Source organism: Urocitellus parryii, chromosome 3 (genome assembly GCF_045843805.1).
Source record: "Urocitellus parryii isolate mUroPar1 chromosome 3, mUroPar1.hap1, whole genome shotgun sequence".
In the NCBI taxonomy this organism is placed as follows: domain Eukaryota; kingdom Metazoa; phylum Chordata; class Mammalia; order Rodentia; family Sciuridae; genus Urocitellus; species Urocitellus parryii.
Genome location: NC_135533.1, coordinates 168,577,999 through 168,593,408, shown reverse-complemented (window position 1 = coordinate 168,593,408; position 15,410 = coordinate 168,577,999).

Genomic DNA, 15,410 nt, shown 5'->3' with positions numbered 1-15,410 from the left:
AATTAAGTTCTAATTCTTTGAGTAACATAAATTTTAAAAAAATGGTGGACATACTTTGAGACCACCACAGTAATTAATAAATATATTGGGGCAGAGTCTTTGAGGCTATGTAAATACTATTTCTCCTTAATGTTTTACCCATTACTTTTAGTTTTCATCTATAAATCTGCCAAAGCCAATAGCACTGTGGCTATTTTTCTGTTTGCTTCATCCGTTTAGAGTTATTCTTCATGGAAGATTTGTCTCTTTTCCTTTAGAGTTGACCCTTGGTGACTACAGAGGATTAGAGTATCAAGACTTCCTTCAGATACTGAAGCCTGTGAATGTTCAAGTTGTTTGTACAAAATGGTTTAGTATTTGCATATAACCCACTTATGTGCTCCTTTATGCTTCAGATCATCCATAGATTACTTACATCACTCAACACAATGTCAATGCCATGCAAATGATTATTACAGTGTATTTTTTAGAGAATAATGACTAGAAGAGATTCTGTACATGTTCAGTACAGACATCTTTTTTCCCCCAATACTTTGATCTATAAGTTGGTTGAATCCATGGATATAGGACCTATGAATGTGGAGGGACATTTACTTATTTACATATAATATATGTACATGAATAATATCTATCTATCTACATATACATACATATATACTATATGTAAATAAATGAATATTTATTTAGAAAGCAAAATAAATTCTATTTATTTATTTATATTATATGTTCATAGATAAATAAATATATAAAAAAAAACATATCCTAGCCCTGGATCTTGGCATTGCTCTACCTGGAATTGCTCTACCATTGTAATATTAAACATCCAGTTCTTCTAGGTCTTTCATTCATTTTTTCCTTCAACAATTATTCTAGGAGTCTCTAGTCTCTTCACATCTCCATTTCCTCCCAGCTCATAAATCCTGGAGCTTAGTGCTTATAGAACACCACTTCCACTAATTGTTTGGTCCTAGTGACATAAACCACACAATTTTATTGGGATCTTGGCAAAATTTGGCAAGCCCTCCATCTATGTACAGTTAACTCTCTGATGCTCTCCACTCTTCCCAAAGCAGTAGCTCTTTTCCTTTCTACCCCATCTCCCCCCCGAGCTGATGAGCTCCTCTTTTGCTGCACACAGGCAGTATCATTGGTCTGGCAACCAATGGACTCTCTTACCTGTCTTGCTCCTACCCTTTTCTCCTTTTCTTATTCCTTCTCTTAGGATTTAGTCCTCTTCCTATCTAGGGGCAATCCTTCTCACCTGGGCTCAGAGCCCTATTCTCTCCTTCCTTTCTTGCTTCTTCAGTCTCTTGGTCACCCTTCCCTTTCCTGTATTTTCTAAATATTCTTTTCTCTTGTGTCCTGCTTTACTGAAGCAGGTAGACAAAGCAAAAGGAAACAAAAGCCTCCCCCCACTGAAGCCCATGTTCCCCTCTCAGTGCCTCCATTACCTTTATTTACCTTCACCAGGCACCTGTTTTGAAAACGGCCTACTCACCTGTCTTCTACTTTACTCCACTACCGTTCGCCTTCTGTCCTCCTGCACTGTTCCGCCATATTGCTTTTTCCAAAGTGACCAATGGTGGGCTCCATAGAATGAAAAGCAGTGGATACTTATCAGTCCTCATCCTTGTTGATCATCCTTGTAGATCACTCTCCTTCCTCGAATCCTCCTTTTATTTTACTTCAGTAACATTTTTTAAAAAATTTTTCCTCCAACCACTTTGGCCATTCCCCTTTCTCTTTTTCAGGGTTCTGATCTGGGTCCCATCTCAAATGACGTGCATCTCTGGAGCAAATTTGTTCTCTTCAAGGCCTCCAACTACTCTCTCTATGGCTGTAGTTCTGAGTGGCTGATTCTATCTCTCCAGTAGCTCTCAAATCCTTCTATTTATGTTCATCCTCCCTGCAAATCTTTCTTTCTCACTGGGATTGTGACAACAGCCTTCTAATTGCATTCTCAGCCTCTAATCTTGTCCCTCTCTAATTTGTGCTCCAAATGCTGCTTGGATGGCTTCCAAATGCAAATGGAACCAAATCTTTCCCTTCCATGTTGTCCTTAGACTTAAAGTCAAAATCCTAATATGGATTCACAAGACTTGCCCGAGCCCAGAGTACTCGCCAGGTCTCATCTGTTGTCATTGTGCTTTGCTAAACTTATATTTTCTTCAGCCTTAAATTATCATTTTATTTTATTTTTATTCCTGAAAAATTGTCTACCCATCACCTTCTTTCAGTTCTCTCAAACCTTTCCTCCTATACCTTTCTTGACCACCTCTCTACCCTCATCAGTATGAGTTCAGTGACCCTCCTGCTGCTCTTTTGGGGCTTTGTCTCTTTTCAAAGCACTTATATCAAATGCTTTGTTTACTTACCTATCTCCTCTGCAAATAATACTGAATGCATGCATGAATTAATTGCTAGGCTTTTTAAAAAATTAACAATAATTAACTTCTCTACCCCTCTTTATTTTAATCTTTTTATAGGAAAAAGATGATTCATAGAATACTTTATACCAGAAAATCATGTTAGGCACATTTCCTATGGGAATATTATTACAATGGTAGTTGGGTTCTCAGTTAATCCAGTATCTTAATTGATTCATAAAATGGCCTAAATTAATTTATAATTTCCCTTAGAGTTTTCCTATGTATTATCCTTACTCTATGGATTCTCATTTTTCCTTACTGGCCTTTCCACATATGTCTCTCATTTTCTTTCTCTGTAGCCTTTCAGCCACATAATGGGTTAAAAAGACCTCTGTGAATTTGTGTGGGACCTTTTTGTAACATTGATTACTTGGTAAGTGGCAAATTGCAATTCTTAGTAACCCCAGAATGTGGCGGCACCGATAATGGTTATAGCCCTAGTTGAATCCACATCAGTTGACAATTCCTTTGTTTATGGATGAATGGAATGGTTGGAGGTGGGGACTGCAAAGATGCCCGTGACCCACTATCTATCAACTACTGAAATGGGATTGTAATTTCTCCAAACGTATTTTCTCTAGACCATTGCTAAGGCAGTTCATGGCCACTAGGATGAAAGTAGTAATGGCCCGAGTACAGTCCAGGCCCGCCATTTATATGCACAAATTCTGATTATTCAAGATTATAAAACATGACACATGTACACATGAGCGTGCACACACACACACTTTTTATGATCAAAACCCATCCTGCTGATAGCACTGCTGCCTGGGCTACCAGTGTGAAAGAAAAACCTATTGTGAGGCGAAGCCCCTCTGCCTTGAGGTTGTGACTCCTTGATGAGGATCATCCAATTAAAATTCTCCAAACTGAATTTCCAGTTTCCTTGCACCCGAGTGGTTAATGTTCAGATTTCATTTAGTGATTGGACCCAGCCCAAGAGTACATTTGAACTGCCCTCTGATTAGCAAAAATTTCTCAAACTATGGCTATTTACTTCCTTGTTTTTCAACTATTTAGGCTGCCTGATGCTCTTGCGGAAACAAAGCGACTCTCGAGGGCTGCCAGGTACCAAGGTCATCTGTCTCCTCCTGTTGATTTTTGGCAGTCAATAGGCATGCTGCTGTGCCTCTCGGTGTCCTCCTGCAGGAGCAAAAGCTTGGATGGCATCTGGTCAGTCGTGAAGGTTACATAGATTAGTCCGTTGTGGCTGTACAACTGCTTTGTTTCTGTACTGAGATAAAACTAATCGGCTAAGATAAATTTTTCAGTACATACTCTTGATATCATTTTTTAATCATACTTATGTCCTGGAGAGTTTATGTTCTCAAGCAGTCATTTGGCCTTCATTTCCTAAACTAAAGTTTACATTTTGAAAGCACACTCACTGACTTGGGTGAACAATGAGTGATTGCATATGAATACTTTAGCATCTGGGTAAAGGAAAATAGTGCTTGGTCTAAGGATTTCAATTTACTTGTCAGGTATCATCTATTAAACCCATGAAATGCTTAAAGTGTAGCCCTAGGCATTATAAAGAAGTTAAAGACTCCATCTTTGATTTGGCCACTCAAAACATATGCTCATGAAATCATCCTAAATCTATCCCTGGGCTATGGTTCATTAAGTTCAAGACCACAAATTCAATCTATAATAAGTGCTAATGTTACAGTCAAGGAGTGATCAGACTATTTGTAGGGACAAGTGTGTGGAATATGCATACATGGCATAAGGGCGTCTGAGTGGCAGGCCACTCTCCTTGTGCTAGGTGTGTAAGTGGCAAATCGCTTACCCTGTAGGCACAGCCCTGGGCGTGAGGCCACATGTTGCAGTCCCTACTCTTGCTCCATGGCCTGCTCCTCAATGGGTCGCTGCAAGAACAGTTGGCCAGAAATTGCATTGGTGGCTGCCTGTAATCTGCTTAGCTACTGCCTGAGTATATATACATGGTAACTGCGCAGTAAAATCAGACGTGCTTCCTGCTTGGTCTATGGAGGTCTTGATTAGTGACTCTGCAGCACATTCTCTTCTACCCTGTTCCGTGGGCCTCCTCGCTGGATGAGAGCGAGCCCACGCAACTATTCACTCAACGAATTCAAGGAAAGATTTATCAAGCGCCTACTTTGTGTCAAGCACTGTGCTAGGTTATGTGCCAGGGACAAGATGAATCCATATGTTGTTCACTTGCTCCAGGATCTTCAGAGAAAGACAGCAGTAAAAATGACATGGGCCGACTGCCATAGGATTCAAAGAAAGCTCCAAGGAGAGAGGTGTGTGAAGCTTTCAGAAATAGGAAGAGAATCCATAAAACGGTGCATACAGCTCTGAATAACAGCTGCTTCCTGCAGTGTTTGGTTTCCAGTTGTCTTGGTTAGAAGTGACTCATGATGCCAAGCTTTGTCCCAAGCCTTCTACTAATTCAGTAAACTAAGAAAACAACTTTGCAAATTATTTGTTTGTCTTTAAGATGCTTTTCAAAACATGAGGAAGGGCTTTGAAATTCAGTTTATAAAGAGTGTGTGAACAAGTGAACAAATGTTTGGTTATTTGGTAATGAAGCACAGGCTAAGTGAGGCTGTGATTAATTTGGAAACAGAAGCTAACATCAGAAGCTTCTTCACGTCTTAGAGTATCCCAACCTATGCCAATGGCTTATCCCCATCAGCCATGCCTAGTTTCAGGCAGTATCATCCTTATGATTGTTTCTGATGCTATAACAAAATAGACGGGGTCATTTACAAGTCACAGCAATTTATTTCTCAGAGTTCTGGAGGGTGGGGAGTGCAAGACAAAGCCCCCAGCAGATGTGGTATCTGGTGAGGATTCACTCTTGGCTTCCATGGTGGCCACTTTGTTGTTATGGCCTCCGGAGGAGAATATTATATCCTCAAATGGCAGAATGGACAGAAGAGCAGAAAGGGCCTAACTAGATCCTCCAGTCCTTTTATAAGGCACTAATCCAGCTATGACAGTGGAAACCTCATGGCCTAATCATCTCCTGTAGACCTCACTTCTCCCACCTCTTAATATGGTTTCATTGGGGATTAAGTCTCAACATGAATTTTGGAAAGGACATAAACCTTTGGACCATGGAAATCCTGAGATACCATAGACCATCAAGGTCTTATAAAAATACAATTCCAGCTACATAGATCTTAAATTTCCTAGAACTAACATTAAAAAGAAAAGTAAAAATAAACAGGTAAAATTAAGTTTATAAAACTATTTCCTTACGGTACATTCAAAATATTGTTTCTTTCCTTTTTTTTCTAAAAAAAGATTTTTTTTAGTTGTAGATGGACACAATATCTTTATTTTATTTATTCATTTTTTATGTGGTGCTGAGGAGCAAACCCAATGCCTCACCTGTACAAGGCAAACGTTCTTCCACTGAGGCACAACCCCAGCCCCCCAAATTACTTCAATATGTAAATAATATAAAAATTATTAATTTTTTTATTTTGCCAAGTCTTTAAAACATGTTGTGCAATTTATACTAATAGCAGATCTCAGGACTAGCCACATTTCAAGACCTCAGTAGCCACATGTGGCTAGTGGCTACCCTATTGGATAGTAAAGTTCTAGACAGATATAAATATATTCTGTTTTAAAATGCAGTACATAAGAGCTATTCTTTTACTTTTTTCTGGGACCCATTCCAGTGTTCATTGATACTCAGAAAATGTTCCTAAATATAGCCCAAATTCCCTATACCAATGTTTTGCTATTTTCTCTGATGCTGTTATCATGCAATACACTTTAATTGAATTCCTACTTTATGCTAGGTTTTATGCAAAATACTGGGACATGATGGTGAGCAATACTATTTATGCAACTTTCAGGGTGCATACAGTGTAATATAGAAGAGAAACATTAAACAAAAAAATTAAATCCACAACTGTGACATGAGTTGGTATGAAAACATTTTAGGAACTATGAGGATTTATAACAGGAGGACCTCTTTTAGTCTGAAGAGACTGAGATGCTTCCCCAGTGAAGGGACCTTTGATCTGAAGTCAGAATGATGCCAGTGAGGGGGTTCTTGACACTTTTCAGAAACTAATGAGAGGATGGTTTGGCTAGACTCAAAAGAGCTCTGATAGGAGTGATTCAAAATGACAGGTGGTGAGTTAGGTCATTTTTAGAGGCCAGGATGCTTTTAAAACTGAATGTTTTTAAGGAATAGAACGCTTTACTGGATTTATATATTAGAACTCTGTTATAGGTGGTGAATGGATCTGACGAGGAAAAGGTAAGTATGGGGAGACTTTTCATGGAAGCTATTTATTGATCTACGCTTTGGCTACCTAGTGCCCTAAAGAGATGAACTTGAGATCTATTCAGTTCATAAAACTGATAGAACTGTAATGGATTGGTTGTGGGGGAGGGTAGTGCAGGGCATGGGAGAGAGGTTTGACTCCCAGCTTTCTGGCTTGCTTAGATAAGTGAATGTGAGTCTTTTTAAGAGTTCTCTTACAGCTCTGGAGGCTGAGGCAGGAGGATTCAGAGTTCAAAGCAAGCCTCAGCAAATTAGTGAGGCCCTAAGCAACTTAGCGAGACCCTATCTCAAAATAAAATATATATAAAAAAAGGTCTGGGGATGTGGTTCAGTGTGGTTAAGTGTCCCTAGGTTCGTTCAATTCCTGGTACAAAGGGAGGGAGGAAAAGAGATAAAGAGAGAGAGAGAGAGAGAGAGAGAGAGAGAGAGAGAGATTGATTAAGAGTGTCATAGCTCTCCTCTGACATGCTAGAAATTTCACAAAAGTATCCAACACTGAAGATAGAAAATAAATTGTTAATATGCCTGTCATTTGTGTTGTGTTGTGTGTGTGTGTGTGTGTTTTGATGCTATTAGTAGGATAATAGAAAAAACAATGAACAGTGAGCTTCTGTCCATATCTCTTACACTTTTCTGAGTAATCACAGTGTGAATCACTTGAAGAGTTTTCATTGCTTTGAATATCATTATCTTTTTCCTTATAAATGATACGAAGTTTGTATTGATACACAGTATTATTGGCATAATACTGTCATGATTAGAGGTTGATGACACTATTTTCAGAGGAAGGCTAAAGGAAAACAATAAGAGAAATAACTAGTCTGATCCTGACGTTTCCTGAATCAATTAAGAAACCACAACAATAAGGCTTTTATGTTTTGTAATTGCTTTGTTCAGATTTGTAATCATTCCTAGCTAGTCATGTAAAGTTTATATTTTGCAAGTGCGAGATCCCATTAAACATGGGTTATTAAATAGCTAGCTTGCTTCCCAAAGTCAAATTGACATGAGGATTTCAAACTGCCAGATAACTCAAAATAGTTGGACATCGACTCACATGTTCATTGATTTATTAATTCATACGATAATTTTTAAGTGCCTAGATGCTTAACAGGATCAACAACCCTCCAAGAGTTTATAGTACAGTAGTAAAGGCTTAAATGAATATATACACGAATAAATGTATAATGCAATGTCAGTATGGATAGGTGCCACTGAGAAAACAGGGAGGGATTCAAAGCCATAAGGCAGCAAACAATAGGAGCTAGCATAGGTCTGATGAGATAAGACCTTTCTGTAAGGGTATATTTTAGCAGCGCCTCAAAGGAAATGAGGCCGTGAGCTGGGCAAATATTTGGAATAAGTGCCTTTCATGCATAGGAAAGCAAGTGCATGGATTCTGTAGTGGGCGTGTGCATCTTTGAGGAACAGAAAGAAAGCCTGGGCCCCTAACTATAGTGAGCAGGGGAAAAATGAAGGAAATAGGACCTGTTTTCATCAGCCTTTTTGCTGCTGTGTTGAAAAAAACCAACCAGAACAACTGTAGAGCAGGAAAAGTTTATCGGGGGGCTCAGGGTTTCTGAGGTCTCAGTCCGTAGACAGCAGGCTCCACTCCTCAGGGCTGGAGGGAGGCAGGACATCATGGAGGAAGAGTGTGGGGGAGGGAAGCAGCTCACATGGTGATCAGGAAGCAGAGAGAGACTCCACTCTCCAGAGACAAATAGACCCCAAAGCCACGCCCCCAATGCCCCCTCCTCCAGCCACACCCACCTGCCTCCAGCCACCACCCAGTTAATCCCATCAGGGGTCCATACACTGGTTGGGTTAAGGCTCTCACAACCCAGTCATGTCTCCTCTGAGGCTTTATGCATTGTATCACACATGAGCTTTTGGGGGACACCTCACATCTAAACCATAACAAGATCCAAGAGATGACAAAGGGCCACATCATAAAGGGTCATAAGGTCATATAAAGGTTTCGGGTTTTACACTAAGAGGAGTCCTTAGAGGATCTTGAATCGGGGAAAGAGTTGATTTTAGATGTAGGGTATATGGAAAAGAGAAGAATCAGATCCTGAGTTTTTCTCCTGAGCAGCTGAATGCATAGTGATACCAGTGATGAATGTTGGGAAAACTAAGGAGGAATAAATTTACAGGAGAAATCAAAATAGTTTGGTACCAAGGATGTTAAATTTAAAACAGCCATTAGACATTTAAGTAGAGGTGTTGAATAGACACATTGAACTGAAAACTGGAGATAATACATTTTAAACTGAAACCTAGAATTCAAGGTGGCTTTTGAATGTCTTATCCATGGATGGTAGGAGTTTATTCTGCAGCCTCTACCACCATTACATTTTGCTCCCTTCCTTGGCCTATTTTACCTCCACCTTTGTCTTTGTAAGGGACAGAAGAGGTCTTCCTGTAGGACAAGAGTAGTGGTCCCTACATGATGTTGGTGGTAAGGAGTAGGAATGGTTTTTCCACCAACATGGTGCTTTTGCCCATGGTATATTATGCTCCCGCTTCTGCATGGTGGATAGCTGACACATATTTGGAATTCAGATACATGGGAAATTTGTCTTTTCTGTCCTGTTTATTTAGTCACTCAATTTAAGCATTTGCTGAAAACCTACTATGTACAAAGTCACATCATGAACAAAAGCAAACAGGGTGCCTGTCCTAACTGAGCTTGCCACCTGAGAGCATAGAGCCTTAGGACAGAAATTGTTATGGTTTGGGTGGGAGGCACCCCCTAAAACTCCTGTATTTATGTAGGAATTTTCAGAGGTGAAATGATTGGATCGTGAGAGCCGTAACCTAATCAGTCCATCCTAGTTGAATGGACTGTCTAAGTGGTAACTAACCATAAGCAGGTGGGCATGGCTGGAGGAGGTGGGTCACTGGGAGCCTCCCCTGGAAGGGTGCCTCATTCCTGAATCATCTTTCCTTCTCTCTCTCTGCTTTCCTGGTCGTTATGAATAGAGCAGGGCTTCCCCACCATGCCCTTCTGCCATGATGTTCTGCCTCATCTTGGGCCCAGAGCAATGGAATTGGCCTACCATAGATTGAACCTCAAAAACTGGGAGCCCAATAAACTTTATCTCAAGTTGTTCTGGCTAGGGATTTTGGTCACAGCAAGGAAAAGCTAACTAACACAGGCATCAATGTGGCAATTACAAAAGCAAACAGAATGTTGTGTCGACGGCAAGTAATGGAACCTAGTGCTTGTAAGAGGAGGCTGTGTCTTGGTGTGGAGGTCAAGGAAGGCTTTCTATTATGGTGTGATTGTAGATTGTTATCTGAAGGCTAAGCAGGAATTAGCTAAGCAAAGAGTGTGAGCAAGACCGATCTGGAAAAATGGAATACCACATATATTCTCAAAGAGCTGTGGTAGGAGAGAGCAGTGGAAAAGACTTGTATGAATGGCATCCATAAAGAATGGAATTTGTAGGAACTTGGATGGAACTCAGGAATGTTATGTTAAGCAAAATAAGGCAAACTCAAAGTCAAGGGTGGTAGTTTTTCTCTCATATGTGGAAGCTAGAGAGGAAAAGAAAGGTAGGTGTGTGTGTGTGAGTGTGTGTGTGAGTGTGTGTGTGTGTGTGTGTGTGTGTGTATGTGTATGTGTGTTGGAGGTGGAGATCTCATGAAAATTGAAGGGAGATCAGCAAAGATCATCAGAGAAAGGGACCAGGAAGAGGGAGGAGGGAAGGGAAAGGGAAAATACAGGGGAAATGATATTGGCCAAATTATATTGTTAAATAGCGTGCATGAACAAACACATAACAGTGAATCCCGCCATTGTGTATAAAATTATAATGCACCAATAAAAACATGGATAAAGAAAAGACTTGTGTGGCAGGAATCCAGGGAGTGAGGAGGAGCATGGTGAAGGATGAAGGTAGAGCCTCACATAGGAGACAGATGATGATTTGAACAAAAAATCATTGTGGTTACAGTGTGGAGAATGGATTGAGCTTGGGATGGAGGAGAAGGACACATGCCCACTCATGAACCATCAGGTAGACCAGATGACCCACAGACAGAAGCTTTCTGTCGTAGACTCAGTGAGAGATGAGGGCAGTTTGGACAGAGTAGCATGGAACTAGAGTCAGTTGTTTAGCAGTCCAGGGTGAGCTGGGTAGTCAAGGAAGCCAGAGGTAAGTTTAGGTCTTGGAGATGAACACTAGGGCTAAGGAGAAGTATAGCAGGCTGGTTAAGACTGCAGGCTTTGGGATCAGACACAGCTGAGCTTGAAACATTTCTTCTATGTACTGCTGTGTGGCTTCAGACAAGCTCCTGTCAAGTGGCTGTAATAGTATCTGTATCACAGATTATTACAGGGATGAAATCAGACTATGTATGACCACATGCTGAGCCAGCATTTAATAATTACAGTGTTACCACTTTGGAATTTGGCAAGCACCTTCAGAAAGGTACTAGAAGAAAAGTTTTTCTATACTTATTTGGAAATCTTTAGGAAAAGCAACTACAAAATACCCATATTTACCAAGTGCTCACTTTCTGCAGTTACTTGCTAGAACCGTACATGTTGACTGCTGATCATAATTTTGATTTTGAGATATGCTCCACTAGAAAATGTGTCCTGTATAAAGATATTGACATATCCTATGAAGTGATCTTACCAGCGGTGATCAATGGGATTTAATTTTTTCTATATTTATTTTCTATAATATATATATATATATATGTATATATATATATATGTATATATATATATATATATATATAGCAAGCACACTAAAGCAATCTTTGAGAAGGAATCCCTGTAGACACAGATTATTTGCTATCATTTTCTAAACTTTATTATTTACTTACTATTAAAGGCTAATATGGGTTCATTAATGTCCTGTGAATCACAAATCAATTCTTTTACAATGAAGCATAAAATTAGTTTAAGAGGCTCCTATATACGCAGTCCATGGTGCACTGGCTTGTGTTCAGAAGTGGATCAAATAAAAATGTGTGACAAAAAGAAAAATAGAGATGACATTTAGGCAGTAGGCAATTAAATGTGCTTTACTGGAAGAGCAAGATTCTAAAAAGCAGGCTTCATAAACAAAATGGATTTGATAAACAAAATTATTCTCCAAATGTGATTCAAGTCAAGGAAATCCTTATTTTGCACACACAGATGAAATAATACATATGAACAACCTAGCACAGTCACGGATGTCCAGTATTTATAGAATAAATGTTCCTCCCTTCCCTTCCTCTAAGTGCCCTCTTGCAGCACATGAACCTATTAAAGTTAGTTAGTTACGGTTCTGAGAAAAATCAGGTTCTTTTCTTACTATTCTGATATCCCTCTTTGAAACTGTATGTATGATAGATGTTCATTGCAGATAACTTGGAAAACATTGAAAACCACAACAGGAAGATCACCTATGACCTCACCCTAAAGGAGACTCCTTTTAATGGTCAGTCCTCCTAGCACATTTTTTTTCTAGAATATTCAATTTGGAACTCATATCCTTGGTGTTTAGACAGCTTGTCTCAAAGCACAAAATAAAGAGACTTAGCCAACTAAGACCTTTGTTGTTATGTTTGAAGAACAGAACAGACCTTAATTACCATTCTGTTAATGTATTTTGTATTTGATCAAATAAAATTGTAGAATCAATTAAAGTTTAACAAAGTTAATATATTTTTATTCTTCAACATCACATACCAATTTACGTATTTATGAAACACAGGGGGACATTAATACAAATATAGTAATCAGATAGATCGACATCACTGGCCTATTTGTAACCTTAGATATTTATTATTTCTTTGCACTGGAAAGATCTGAAATCCTTACTAGTAGCTATTTTGAAATACTCAACTAATTATTGTCAACCAGAGGCAAACTTTAATTTTAGAACCAGTTTCAGACTTATCAAACAATGGCAAAGATAGTGTAAAGAGTTACCAACTACCCTGTACTTCTATTGCTGACATTTTATATTAATATGGTATGTCTGTTATCATTCATGAAACCATATACTATTATTAATTAAAGTCCATAATTTCTTCAGATTTCCTTAGATTTTATTGAATCTTTTTTTTTTTTTTTCTGTTCCGGGATCTCATCTAAATTATAGCATTACGTTCACTCATCATGTCACCTGAAGCTGCTCTCCTCTGTGACAACTTCTGTGACTTTCCTTGTTTTTGATGCCCTTGACACTATTCAAGAGTGCTGGTCAGATGTTTTGTAGAATGTCCTTCTACTGGAATATTCTGATGCTTTCCTCATGTTTCGACTGGGGCTGTGGGTTTGGGGGAGGAAGATGGCAGAGGTAAAGTGCCATTTCTATCACATCATATAAAGGTTAAATAGGAACCTCATGACTTATTAGAGATGATGCTGACCTTGGTCATCTGACTGAGGTGCTGTTCCCTAGATACCTCCGCTGTAAAGCTACTCTCCCAGTTTCCTTTCCAAACTGTACTCCTTAGAAAGAAGTCACAGTGAGAAGTCTGTATTTAGGGTGGGATGTGATGCTTCCCCTTCCTGAGGATGGGGTAAAAACATAAATTATACATGAATTATTTGGAATTCTGCTGCCTGGGAGATTTGTCTTTTCTTTCCTATTTATCTATCTAGTCATTTATTTACATCCTATGGACTCCTGGCTGTCTCTTCCCCAGTTTGGGCTGTATTCCAATACTATTTTATTTTGATGCTCAAATTGTTACCTTGGGCCATTGCAAACTCTTTCAGTTGACTCTTGTGTCTCTTTGCTATATGAGTCTGTTTTAGTCCATTTGGTGTGATTTATAATAAAGTACCCGAGACTAGGTAATTTATAAAGAACTGAACACTTTCTGGAGGCTGGGTGGCCCAAGATCAAGGTGTTGGCAGATTTGGCTATCGGCTAAAGGCTGATTGCTTCCTCTGAAGTGGAGTTAAACTGTGTACCGTGGTGCACACTTGTAATTCCAGCGACTAGGGAGGCTGAGGCAGGAAGATAGCAAGTTCAAAGCCAGCCTCAGTAACTTAGTGAGGGCCTAAGCAACTTAGCAAGACCCTATCTCAAAAAAAAAAAAAAAAAAAAAAAAAGAATGGAAGAAAGATCTGGGGTGTGGCTCATGGTTAAATGTCCCTGGGTTCAATCCCTGGTATTAAAAAAGAAGAGGAATTATCTTGGGTCTTCACATGGTGGAAGGCAGAAGGGTAAGCCAGTCAAATACCATGTGAAGCATCTTTTATAAGAGCCTTTGTTCTGTCCATGAAGGAGGAGCCTGCTCTTAAAGGCTCCAGTTCTTTAAAATCCTCACATGGACAACATCTGAATATTGGAAGGTCCCCTTCAAAACCATAGCAGTTTCTTTCTTATTTATTTATTTATTTATTTATTTATCAGCACATTCTTTATAAGATGTTCCAGATTCATTTTCAAAATCTTCTGCCTGGGTCCCGATCTGTACATATTTAAAGCTCAGTAGTCTCTAGAATCAGACTACCTGATATCAAATCCTGACTTAGCCATTTGCCAGCATCATGACTAGAGGCTATTTTATCTGACAGGGTAGGAATTGGTCAGCTTCCTCATCTACTGAAGCTCCATTAGGGCAGGGATTGTTTTTTCAGGGGTGTGTATGTAGGGGGTGGGTGTTTCTTGTTCTCTATTAACCCACAGCCTCTAAAATAGTGGTCTGGTATAAAATAGTGTTTAATAAAGCAGAACTTATTGAATGAACACATGAAAAATGGGTAGGAATATTAGTTCATAAATTCAGAGAAACAAGAAGGATGACTTTGTTTTCTTATTTTGTCCTGAAATAATTGTCTAATTTATTACTTTAGGTTCAATATTTTTATTGTCAAAGTTATATATGCATATAGCTTAAAGATTCAAATAGTTCTAGGAGTTTTTAAGCAGAATCCTCTAGCTCATCCCCTGGGGCAACTACTTTCAATTTCTTTAGTGAATTCTTTTGATACCTAGCATGATATGCTTAAATATGTTTATATTATCACTTCTTGATCTATGAGTTTCACTGTCTACTCTGCTTTAGTTCTTGAGGTTGAGGACCTCACACCACACATTATTCTTCTTGTCCTTCTCTCTCTATATTTTTTTTTGGGTACCAGGGATTGTACCCAGACGCACTTTACCACTGAGCCACATCCCCAGCCCTTTTTTATTGTTTGAGACAGGGCCTCACTCAGTTGCTTAGGGCCTCCATAAGTTGCTAAGGCTGGCTTTGAACTCATGATCCTCCTGCCTCAGCATCCTGAGCCACTGGGACTAGAGGAGTACGCCACTGTGCCTGGCTCCTTCTATTCGTTTGATATCTATGAGCCAGAGACCAGTAGGAACACCTCTGAAATCCACAGTGAGTTTGTTATTGCTGTAGCCAGGGAGTCCCCACATTGTGGAATACCAAGGTGAGTCTTAAAACAAAGTTAATGAAGGGGTGTTAAAATTTTGAATGCTCTTAGCATGGATTGGTCAGAATTTATAAAGTGAGGGAGAAATGGAATAGTTAATGGTTTCATTTTTAGAAAACATGGGACCATATGGAGTTATTCTTGCATCAGTCTGTTTCTGATCTTGTGTACAGGATTCTCCATGAACTGGGGTAAGGGGGAGACAGAGCCTGCAGTGGGTGTCATCCTTCCATTTAGAATAGTTCTGTGAATCAGTGTGCATCTTACACGATTTAATTCTGCTTCAGCTCTGATT